Source organism: Sarcophilus harrisii, chromosome 5 (genome assembly GCF_902635505.1).
Source record: "Sarcophilus harrisii chromosome 5, mSarHar1.11, whole genome shotgun sequence".
Classification (NCBI taxonomy): Eukaryota; Metazoa; Chordata; class Mammalia; order Dasyuromorphia; family Dasyuridae; genus Sarcophilus; species Sarcophilus harrisii.
The window spans coordinates 169,127,230-169,139,913 of NC_045430.1; the positions used below are offsets into that span (position 1 = coordinate 169,127,230).

Genomic DNA, 12,684 nt, shown 5'->3' on the forward strand with positions numbered 1-12,684 from the left:
AGACTTAGAAGGAACCTCAGAGATTATCTGGCCTAATCTGTATATCTTCTCTGTAACTTCTAACACAAAACCATAGAGCCAGATCAAGCTTTTTCCCAGTCCCAATTTATAGAAGAGAGACGTTCCTCACAGAATTCTTCCTTTGAAAGTTGGGTGGTAATTTACAAGAAAGAGTACCTGAACTTTGCTTCTACTTGTCATGGGGATAAAATTCTGTAGTTTCCTACAAAACATACAAAGTGCCTCCAGGATCAGTTGCATTTTTTTTTTTTTTTTTGGCAGCCATAAAGAGAAGAATAATGCAAATTCACTTCAGCTTGACTAAAGAGGCATGTCTTTAGTCCCTAAGATGTATGTAGAAATAGGCTGAGAGATACAGGGGATAGAAAAGTTTGATATAGAGCGCCAGTCCTTAAATAGCTTATAATTTAGTTGAACTTGCTTAGAAAAAGTCAGTTTATGATCAAGTACCAATTTGTGTGGCTCAGACAAGAATTATATAAATAAAAGGCAATATGAAAGGAGATTGTCTGGGATGCATTGATGACAGAGCACACATGATAGATCTGTCAAAAACTGCTTCCACAACCTACTTACTTCCAAACTCAGGAGCCTTGTGATGCATTTTTTTTGTTGTTGTTGTTGGATTCAAAAGCACACTTTCATTTAAATTTTTTTAGTCTTGTAAGATTATATCTTGTAAAATATTTGACATTTTATAGTTCTTTAATGTTTGCAAAGCACTAGATATATGTTATTTGATCTGATGCTCACAATGATACTGTGAAGTGGGTACTTTTTATTTATTTTTTATTTAATTTTATTGATGAGGAAATTTAGGCTGGAAAAATTAAATGACTTGCCTAGTAAAGGTCTAAGGTAAGATTTAAACTCAAATCTTCCTAATTTCAAGTTCAGTGCTCTAATTCTCATTAATGTTTGTATGTTTTAGAACAGTTAGGATCACAACCAATTCATTCCCCTTTCTATGTAATATTTGGTAATAATTCTCCAGTAAATCAATTATGGGAAGACAACTCAACGTATTGAAGTTCTTCTGGTTCTTTTCATATTGGGAGGCTATCAGTGGAATACAGATTGCCTATTTGTTTTTTTTTTTGTTGTTGTTTTTTTTTTGTTCTTACTGCATTCCTGGTCTTTCTCTTTTGGTCATCTAATTCTTTGATGATATCCTTTCTGGTCATATGCTCTCTTTCTGATCATATGGCTCTCTGATAATATCCTTTCATTGCTTTTGAGCAACTGCCCATTGTACTATGTTGCAGGTTACACACCCCCACCAAATCCCTCTCAATTTCTCTTTGGATGGCTATCAACTTTAATTCTTTGGAGACTGATATTCTAATACAGCTGTAGAGGAGGAGAGAAGACTGGATTGTATTCAGGATATTATGCAATGTTTTTTGTGGTTCCAAGTTTATGCTGGAAATGGGCTCAACTTTTTATCAGAACTTCTTCCAGAGTTGTAGTATGGCTACAAGTTATTGTTTTTAAAAACAGGGCTTCTATATTATATATTTTTTGATTTACTATCCCTAGCATGAATTAAAAGCTTTGATACGGAGGTTTGTTCATTGTACTGAAATGTCTTCAATCTCTCCCCCCCACTATCATCTAGCTACACTAAAAAAGTACCTAACAACTTTTATTCAGGAAGCTACAAATGTAAATTATTGTATTACTTTACAACTTTTCTCTGAATCACTAATATTCAGAACCACTTATTATATAAAAATGATATGTAATTTTCTTAGGGTAGGTTTGTCTTTGTTTCCTGACTTAATGTTGGCATCAGACGACTGTTATTTGCTGATCAAAGCAACCCTAGGTGCTAAAAGGCAGAGATTTGAGTTAGTTCCCATGGTTCTTGGATACTGTCCAATTCAGGATTGTGAAAGCAGACAGAAGCTAGAACTGGATCTGATAAACTGTTAACTTCTGAAGGGAGCAGAGTAAATGGGATCTACCCTACTTAATTGAGTGGGGCTTCTCTATGTCAATATCCATTTAATGAAAGCATATGTGGTGACGGTACTATCTCTCCTGGGATCCTAACTTACCTTTATCCAAGCCACTCCAGGTTATTTTCTTGGCTGTAAGAATAAGTTGCTATTATTCTAAAGTCAATCTCTTGGTTTTGGTTGGTACATAGAAGACAAAGCACCACTGTACCCATTTTTAAACCTTTTACATTTAAATAATGAATGTTCAAAAGAGTCTCTCTCAAAGATGTTATCTATATCTAGATAAATGGATTTAATTTATCTTGGTAATTGAAGTACTTTGTTTTTCTTGCACTCAATATAAATAGAATTTGAGATATAACTGTTAGCTCATTTACATTTTTTGAAAAAAGATTATTAACTCTCCCTATGATATGCTAAGGTTTGGGCTGAATGAAATATGGTATTATCACCAAACTGGGATGAGGATGGGGAAACACAACAGCAAAAAAAATATTTCTCTCAAGAAATTTCAGCCTTCAACGTAAATTTTTTAAAAGTCACATATAGTATTCTAGAAAATGAATTAATAACTATTGAGGGGTAATTTGATGTGCTGATTTAACCAATTATATCATCACTGTTATAATTGACTAACATTTCTAAAACTAAATGAATCAAATGACAAAAATTAGAAAAAAACAGTGAGAGTTTGAATAATTTAAAATAATTTTCAGGTGATTGGTTACTTTTTACCTTTTGTAGACTTTTTTTTTCTTTGAATACCATGATTGAGGCTTACTTAAAGTATGGTATTTATTTACTTAAATTTTCTTTCCTGTTTTCTTTGTTATGTTTTCTTTTGTTCAATGTATTAGTATGATCTGCTGCTTTGAATTATTTCTATGCCAAATCAAAAGGAAAAGGGTTTAAATTTCATTTGAGAATGGGGAGTAAAAGAAAAAAAAAGACAAACATTTTCTTTATTATTTGGTGACAGTCTTCACAGTGTCTGACATCTGACTTTACAAAAATATATTTATAATCTGTAACATATATTTTAATGCAAGTTAATTTGCATTAGCTTTAATAGCATTTATTCAGATGTTTTATTTTTGTCTTTCTTTACATCCCTAGCTTAACACAATGCCTGACATATATAGTATTTGATAATTGATTGATTATGAATACATTTCCCTAAGGAATTATTCCTCTCAATAATGGTAGTGACAGAGAAGCCCAAATGAAAAGATTTGAGAAACTGCTCTTTTTTTCTGTAGACAAAGTCCCTTTCTTTTCTGAATCATATTCTCAACTATGAGATTTGGTTTGTGTAACCTGTCAGAGAAAAATGTACCTTCCTATAGCTATATTCTTTTCTAAATACCCAGGGAGTTTTGATTTTCTTGGGTAAAGCTATGTGATTGACACACAGGATGCTAGAGATTTGTTGGGGTGGTTGTGCAAATGGAGATAGAGAAAAAGAAAGAGACAGAAAAATAAAAACAGAGAAAGGGAGAAAAAAGAAAGTGACACAGGTAGATGGAGGGAGGGAGGAGAAAAAAAGAGAGGGAGGGCGCTACTTTCATGGAAGTAGGTCATCAAGAAAGGATTGATAGGTTCTCCTTTGTGCAGAAGTAATTGTGCTCATTTATTGCATTCAGTTATGACAGATATGCTAAAACTGTGTAGTTTTGTTAGAAATTTTTGTTAAACGTTAATCCTTTTGGCATCCTTGTAAAGGAGACTAAGAAAGAGAGAACACAAAATAATTGAAAGGAGCAATGTTACTCCTACCATAATTCACAGTATTATCTGCTGTTTAAAAAACAAACTACAAAAAAACAAAAACAAAACAAAACAAACAAAAAAAGAAAACACCCAGAATCTATTGGCTGGAAAAAGCTTTTCATCAACTCAATTACATATTAGAATTCATTGAGTTAATAGGACATGCAGCTAAATTCTTCACTATTCCCTTTGCATAAATTATTTCTAATCTTAGACAAGTATGTGTGGACTGTTTGCAAGCAGGTAGCAATGTATATAATAGAGTATTTAGAGCTAGTGCAGCAATCATTGATTAAATGCCCACAATGAGAAGGCATTGCACTGGACTCTGGGGAAATAATCACAAAAAAAGCCCATGCCTTGGTTATGAAAGAATATGCTATGTAAATAAATAAGTAAACATATATATGATAAATTAATGGAAAAGACATTACTAATAAGCTGGGGGGAGTAGTTTGGGGGATACAGTTTGAGAAAACCTTTCATTCATTAAAAAAGAAAACTGAGAATTCTAAAAGACTGAGGTGATGAGGAAATTTTTTTCAGAATATTTGCACTTTACAGACAAGAAAAGTTATTTAATTTTTCCTATATGTGGTCACAAAAAGAAAAGACTTCTGTGAATCTATTTCCATTTTAAAACATACAGAGGTTTTGGAGAAATCTTTCATAAAATTACAGTTGACAGTCCAGGTAGTTTAAGCCTATCTTATTTGTGTTCTGGAACACTTTGAGCTAAAATATATAAGATTACAGAGGAAATCACATATATTGAAATACAGTTATTAAAACATTTTTAAAATTGTCTATGACCCTATGTTAAGAACCAAATCCTTGGCTTAGCCTTTCATGGTCCTGAGCAACTGAATTGAATGAGTTCTTGAGAACCCTTGAAGGCTTTTATTTTGTGAAGTAAATAAGAGATAAAGCAGGGTATCTGAAATCAAATGCTATTCCACTTCCCAATTCTTTCACTTCATTGCCAACAATAACAAAAATAATTTTAAAACAAACAAACAAAACCATGAATTGGAAGAGGGATCCTTGCCACCATCTCCTCCAGTTACCCATTTGGTGTAACTATGCCAGCATTTGTAATTTGTTGTATCCCTCAATACAATTTATTCTTTTAGCAAAAGAAAGGGAATTTAGGAATAAATGAGTTAATTAAATCACATTTTCAACCCAAGAATTCATATAGGTGGTGAATTGAATTAAATTGGCAGGCCAGCATCAACAACTTTCTCAGGACATCCACTTTACTGTTAGCATTCAAATGTTTAATAAAGAAAATAAGTAATCAGAATAGAGAATAATAGTGAATGCAAGAAGAGGAAAGATGACTGTAGCCAGAACATGAGAAAAAGGGAACTTTAAGTTCTCCTATTCTAAGGGGTTGTGGGAGAATCTACTTTTTGGCTTGTACAGCGGATGCATCATTTCTATGGGTAACTTTCTCTTATGCTTCCTGTCAAGCCAGTGTTTTAATGAAACAAAAAGATACCGGATCCCTCTTACTAATACCTCTATATCCTTCCATCATCCCCTCTTCTTTGCTGCCAGTGCTAGCCAAGAGCATTTCTCCCACTCTTTTATCCTTTTTACACAGAAAACTATCTGAAATACAAGAGATCCTGTCTGATTCAAGCCTTGCAGAAAGCTCTGTGTATCTTGAGCTCAGTGATTACCTGTGTATATGTTACTAATAACTAGTTAAGGGATTGACACTGTTCTAATTTTTTACATTTTAAAGTACATGGACTTGTGATTTTCAAAATGTAAATCATATCCCCTTAATTACTAGTCAAAATTCTTGATACTTCAAGTCCTTAAAATAAATAAAAGTTGTAGAGCTAGCCTTAATGAATTAAAACCCATTTATTAGTATGTACTTTGTGCTTAAAACCATCTCAGGTTTGAATTATATTTTAAAACACCCTTGTTTATTCTAAAATTTCTCCTTTCTTAACATTTCACCATTTTTTAATCATCCCACATTCTCCCAGTTACCAGACCGGAAATTTTGGAATCACATTGCAGTCCCTTACTGGTGCTATTGATCTTACTTCTGCAGTAGCTTTTGCATCTCTCTTCTCCTCAGAAATCATACTTCAGCCAATTAAAGTCTTCATCACTTATTTCTTGGCTCATTCACATAATTTTCTAACTGGTCTCCCCAACTCAATTCTCTAACTTTTCCAATAAGTTCTTTGTATGGTTGTCAAAGTAATTCTACAGGCCTTGACCTTGTTGTAACTGGCTAGAAAATCTTCAGTTGTTCCCAATTGTATATCATATAAAATATGAACTTTTTAGCTTATAGTTCAAAGGAGATTGCCACATTCTGGCCTTTTCCATGCTCATTAAAAGTTTGGTGAAAAAGAAGAATATTTGAAAATCACAAAAAAACTGAATAAAACTTTTTCTAATGTGAGGGTATCTTTACTTACAAACCAAATATAAAGGTTCAGAGAAAAGAAAAACAATGTGAGCTGGAGCAATTGGGAAAATTATCCTCAGAGAGAAGGTAAGAACTTGGGTTGGGTTGTGAAGAAAAAGTTAGTTTTAAGTAGGCTGAGGAGAGTGGGAAGGACATGCTAGGCAAGGAAAATAACAAGAACAAAGCTAGTAATAAAGTAATTGGGATCCTAAGAGTCTGGACAAAGGCTGTAGCACTGGGAGTAACTGGGAAAGGGCAAAACCAGAGATCTCATCAAAGGAATTGTGGATATTCTATAGAGTTGACAAAGGAGAGAAAGCCGGGCCCAATTGATAAACTGCTGCTGACTTTCAAGAAGTAAGTCCTAGATTCAAAGTCTACTTCTCCCACACATAGACTATGATTCTGGGTAGGCCATTGCACTCTTCAGAGCCTAAGTCAATCAAGAAACATTTATTAAGCACTTATTGTGTGTCAAACAATACAAAGAAAGTTTTTTTTTTTTTTTATCCTTATTCTCAAAGATATCACAGTCTAATGGATAAACTATAAAAATAACTAAACTATAGGATAAATTGGAAATGAGCTCAGAGGGAAGGTACTAAGATTAAAGAAGGCTCAGAAATGTTTCTTGCTAAAGGTAGGACTTTAGGTGAAACTTGAGGGAATTCAAGGAATGTAAGATGCAGAGATGGAGAAAGAAATTTATAGAATGACCAGAATTTATAGAGTGGCTTGTGTGAGATTTAGCAAGGAGGCCAGTGCCAATGTATCAGATAGTATATTTGATGGAGGATAGGAAGGTAGAATAAAATATAAAAGTAAGAAGAAGTCAGCTTATGCAGGACTTTAAAAGCAACCAGAAATTATATTTTATTTGATTTTGGAGGTCCATAAGGAGCCATTGAAGTTTGTGGAAATGGGAGGGAAAAATTCACATATCTATCAAATATTTCATAGACTAGCAGGAATATTCTTAAACAAAAATTTCTGACAAAGATTTATCATTTAATGATGTTTTTAACTTGATAGCATAAAATCTATTGATAAATTATGAGGAACACATCTTTGTTCAGCTTACAAGCCTCTACTAAGCACTTAATATAGGTAAAGCATTTTAAGTGGTGATAAGGTTTTCAAAATGGAGTGATTTAAAAAAAAATACAATTGGTTGGACTCATAAGATGTGGAGTTGACAAGCATCTTAGAATCATCTATCAGGGACCCTCAAACTACGGCTCATGGGCCAGATGCAGCAACTGAGGACATTTATCCTCCTCACCCAGGGCTGTGAAGTTTCTTTATTTAAAGGCCCACAAAATAAAGTTTTTGTTTTTACTATAGTCCGGCCCTCCAACAGTCTGAGGGACAGTGAACTGGCCCCCTATTTAAAAAGTTTGAGGACCCCTGATAGATCAACAAGCTCATTTTACAGACGAGGAAACTGAAAACCAGAGAACAAGATCTTTGCCCAAGTTCACACAATCAGGAAGAAACAGATCTACTCAGGTTCGCTTATTCCAAATCCAGCATTCTTAAATCTGTTTTGGAAAATATAAGCCTGAGGTGATTTAAGGATGATTCATTGAACAACCATTTATGAAAATGGTGGCTTTTTTTTTTTTTTTGCTAGGTTTTATCAACATAGAGAATTCCCAGACAGAAACTTATGTCAATGCAACTGAGCAACTCCATCTTAACTTATAATTGTATAGAGTTACCTGAGGCACTGGTAATTTAAGATAATAAATATCAGGTGCCACATTTTTTTAAACCACAAATCAAATGTAGCTGCACATGATTTGAACTCAGTTCTTATTCTCTCTACTATGCCATATTATTTCCTATCAATTAGTACATGATATAATACAAAATGAATATTTTGGTATAGAGGTAAATGAAAGAGGAGTAAGAATCATAAGAGATTAATGATGGAATATAGAAATGATGTCCACTTAAAGTTGTAAATAAGGTCAAATTTGTAAAATCTGCATTGGTTCAAATAGCAGAGTTTCTTCTCCCTTCCCTTTCCTTCTCCTCTCATTTATTCTCCCTCTCGCCTCATTTTTCTGAATTTTATGTTTACTTAACAAGGGAGTAACAAGTTTTACCTCACTCTTTGCCTCAGTTTCCTCAAGTATAAAATGGCAATAATAGTAGTACCTGCCTCACAGGAAGGTTATGAGGATCAAATAAGATATTATTTATAAAGTACTTAGCATAGGGTCTGGCACATTATTGACATCTTTCTTTCCTTCCTTCCCTCTTCACATGGTATTTATATTAAATGATATAAGAGGTTGCTTCCAGCTCTAAATCCTTTGATCTAATAATATAGTTATCATGCAAACAAGCCTATGGTGATTAAAAATGGAAACAGCATGTACTAAAAGATATAAAAGCTTGCCTAACCAAAAATCATTACTTTTTGCTTAGTACATCCAAACATTGAGAGGGAATGAATCTAATTTTTGACATTTATTTCATGATAGAAAATTCAGAAACTCTTTTGAAATGTTTAATTGTTTTTAAAGGGATTTTAATATGTCCTGAGGGAGGCAACAATCATTATAAATTTAACAAATACATTTTTTAAAAGCCATCTTGGGAAAATAATTACTGTCACACAGATGTTTAGTGAGAATGACATCCTGGAGTACACTATTGAAATCTGGTCCAGAAGTGACTACAAATTTGTGTGTGAATATTCAAAATCACAGAGACTAATATCATATCAAAGTCAGATGCATTCCCATTGGCTTGTGTCTGAAGAAATATTGTTTCATATAAAAGAATTAGATCATATAGGGTTCAGGAAATAACCAAGAACAATGATTCAGATTACAGTAGAATTTATCTTTTTTAATTTTGGGGGGAGAGTTAAAGCATGGTGGCAATAATCTTGTTTGAAGGAAAGCTGTAATAAGTTTGCAAGTATCTGCCACATAAAAATCCTGAGGGCATGGAGCAATCAGATTTCGTCAGCATTAACATTTTCAGTGGTGTGGTGCAATAATTTCCTCTTGCTTTCAAAACAGCCTTAATCAAAGATTTAATCCAAACCTAAATAATCTCACTTAAATGAGGGCAGAGCCAAGTAGAAATAATGTGCTGAAGTTATAAATCTTGCATAAAATTCAACCAAGGAAGTGAAAGAAGTGTGTGGTAGGAGAGAAGAGGGAGGGTAGATGGGACCTTCAAGAAATAAACAAAATACTGTTCACACAAAAAAAAAAGAAAGAAAGAAAGAAAGAAAAGAAAAAGAAAAGAAATGTACTTGAGTTTTAGAAGAAAAAAAATTCTAAGAGGAAAACTTTCTTCAGAAGAATTTTCTTCTGAGGTGGCTAGATCAACCTGAAAACATTATTAGAAAACTTGCAGAAAAACAGTCTGCCAAGTAGTAGCAGCTCCATCTATTCAATGATTTTTAAAGGTATTCTCAGAGGAAGGACACTGTAACTGAACTGTAGCATGCACAGTGGCTATATCCAATTAATCCTTCTTGGCAAGATGAGGTAAACCAGGTTGAGGGTACTCGACTTCCTCAAAACCATAGGTGAGTAAGGGAAATGTCTATCCTAGTATGTAAAAAAATTCTCTCTTGAAGAAATGGGTGATGAGAATTTCTTCTAACAGCTGTGGAGGTAGCTTGGGGTGTCATCAAAGACACCAAGGTCACCCATTGCATCCCAGCCCTTCATCAGCTGTTCTGATTTTTGCCTTGCCACTGAATTTTGATTACCCTGGAAGAGAATGAGGCTGAAGAATTTGTGCAGCTCTACCTGACTTAAATCCAATCTTCAAGAATGTGATCCTATGATGTGATCTTCAAAAATGAAGAACAAACAACATTCCTGGCTAATTATCATCAACATTTCTGTTTACATGATTTACTTATTCCACCTCAAATGAACAGAATAAAATGTTTACAATCTTTGATCTATATGAATATAGATGTAAATATAAAAAATTTGCTTAAATTATAAATATAGAGACCCTTAGTGTAATTATATGTAATAGACTGGAAATTTAACTTAAAAGTTTTAGGAATATTTTTATATCCTTATTTTCATTGCTAATAGTACAGTATAGTAGAAAGAATACAGGCTCTAGAGATACAGGAACTCTGTGTTCAAATTCTGTCTCTGAATTTGAAACTGAGAATCGTAAAGTACCTCAGAGGGTCACCTAGGCCCAAATAGGAATTTCCCATAGAAAACATCAGAATAGTGGGTTTTTTAAAATTAAACTTCTACTTGAAGGCCTATCATTATACGTTTGGATGGCTATTTAGATCTGGGAGGGAATTCACAAGTCATCCAATCTTTGGTTTTTTGGAAGGCTGGGGAAATTGGAGTTAAGTGACTTGCCCAGGGTCATGCAGATTTTAAGTGGAAGGAGCTGGATGTGAACTCAGGGCCTCCTTAGGCCAGGGGCAGTGCTGTATCCATTGTATCATCTAGCTGCCTCCATTTAATCCTTCCAGCATAAAAATAAGCTTTATTACATTAATAGTTACATTTATGTGAGCCTAATATATATTTTTAAAAATTAAAAATCTAATTATTTCAAAGAGACAATATTACTCCTTGGTGTAATTGGTTGTTCTGATGAAGAAAGTTGAGAGACATTAAAAACATAGCAGAATACCAGACTAATGGGCATGAAGATTGACTTTCTAGGAATGGAAGGCACCGGAAATCTTGGTAAAATTGTAATTAGGTTGAGACTGTGGTTCTCCCTCCCTTTTAGTCATCTATTTCTTACCTTCTGATACTTTTGATATCCCTTACTTAAACTATTGAGTCTTCTGGATTTCTAATGGCCTTAATGATTTACTTGCTTAAAGTGGAAGTTAGGTCAAGTAGTTAGGTCCAGAGGTATCTATTTTTTATTCTTTCCTTTCCCAGTCATACTCTCTTAGGCTCATTACCCTGAGGGTACTCTCACACCCTTAAGGTAATCACACCTTTGTAATTAATTCACAGAGTATAATGACTGATCATTGTCTACCTTGTTATAAAAGGAAAAATAAAAAAAAAAAACTTGACTTTAACTGAAGCAGTATTTTAAGTATACATTTTCTGCCTTTCTAATATAAGTGGCTAGTTTTTATAGATTTTTTTTTTCAAAAAAGTGTCAACAGCACATTATCTAGCAATATCTTTTCCTGACATGTATCAATTTCTTCACTTCAGATTACCAGGCCCATTTTAGTTAAATTACTTTTATTTTTCTGGCTTGACCAATTAAATTTCAATTTCCAACAGTTAACACATTCCAATTTTCTTTGTCACTGAAAATTCCATAGGGAATTTCACTTCATGTTTCAATACAAATTAATTTTATTTACTTTTATCCATAACTAGATGTCCCACTCAATTCAGTTGTTGTTTCTTGTAAACATCAAGCCCTGGGATTTTAGGGCTTATTTTAGAATGCATATATTTCCTGTGATTCTTTTAATTCATAACTTGTAACATTTTTGCTTACAAATCTCTGACTCTGAAAATAGTATTTTCAATTAAAAATGCATGTTCATAACTATTTTATGTTGATTACCTGTGGATTTTTTTTTTTTTTTTGAGTTAAGAATTTCCTGTGGTTTAGTTTTTACTTGGTAATATAGAAATTCATTGATTATATATGACTTTTGAACTTGTTTGTTAGGACTTATAAAATCTAGAAATGATTGTTTATACCCTTGTATCTGTGCCTTGCTATTCTTATATGTCTAATGTTCTGATTGTTCATATATCTAATGGTCTGATAGCAGCCGATAATGTTGAATGTAGTATCCTGCCTTGCCCTGTAATTCCAGCCCCTTTGCTTGTCATTGAACTTCTCATTACATGCTAAAATAATAAACTAGTGCATGGGAAAACCATGTCAGTGTGTGTGATCCTCAAGTACAGAAGGTTAATTCTGAAGCAGAAACCTGAGAGACAGGGATTAAAAACCTATATCAAGGTCCAAGCCAAAGGTCAAGTTTAGTAATTTGAACAGTATGCATAGGTGAATTGAGTAGGCAATACAATTAAAACACAATGTGTGGGAACATATTCAGAAGTGAATTCAAACTAGAATACAAAACTGAGGTCTCAAGTTTGACTAAAGGTCAAACAAGGAAAAATGAAACAAATTATACAGGAGGTCTGATGGTTTATCATCCTCTTTTTGAAGGAGAGCTGATATCTACTTTGGATTCATGACTTCAGGAAAGAATAAGCAGGCAGATTATTCTATTCTCATCCACACCTTCCAATGATATTAGACTTGGAAAGGAGGCATTAAGGACATCAAGTAAAAAAAAATCTGGTACCAAATTTGCTGTATTCAATAAACTTTATATTGCTTGTCCTGATGTGTAAAACTTGCTAGTCTCTTAGACTCTCAAAGAAAGGACTTTCCCCTTCTAAAATTAATATTGGTCATAAGAAGGAGCAATTTTGAGACTTCTTAGCCCGTATTCATGTGAAAACACTAGCC

The 12,684-nt window shown here is 33.5% G+C and overlaps 1 protein-coding gene across 4 annotated transcripts in view; it reads left to right on the top strand.

Moving 5' to 3' along the window:
- The window catches only part of PTPRZ1 (protein tyrosine phosphatase receptor type Z1), a 224,920-nt gene that overhangs the window by 11,234 nt on the left and 201,002 nt on the right, over positions 1-12,684 (top strand). The window lies entirely within an intron of this gene.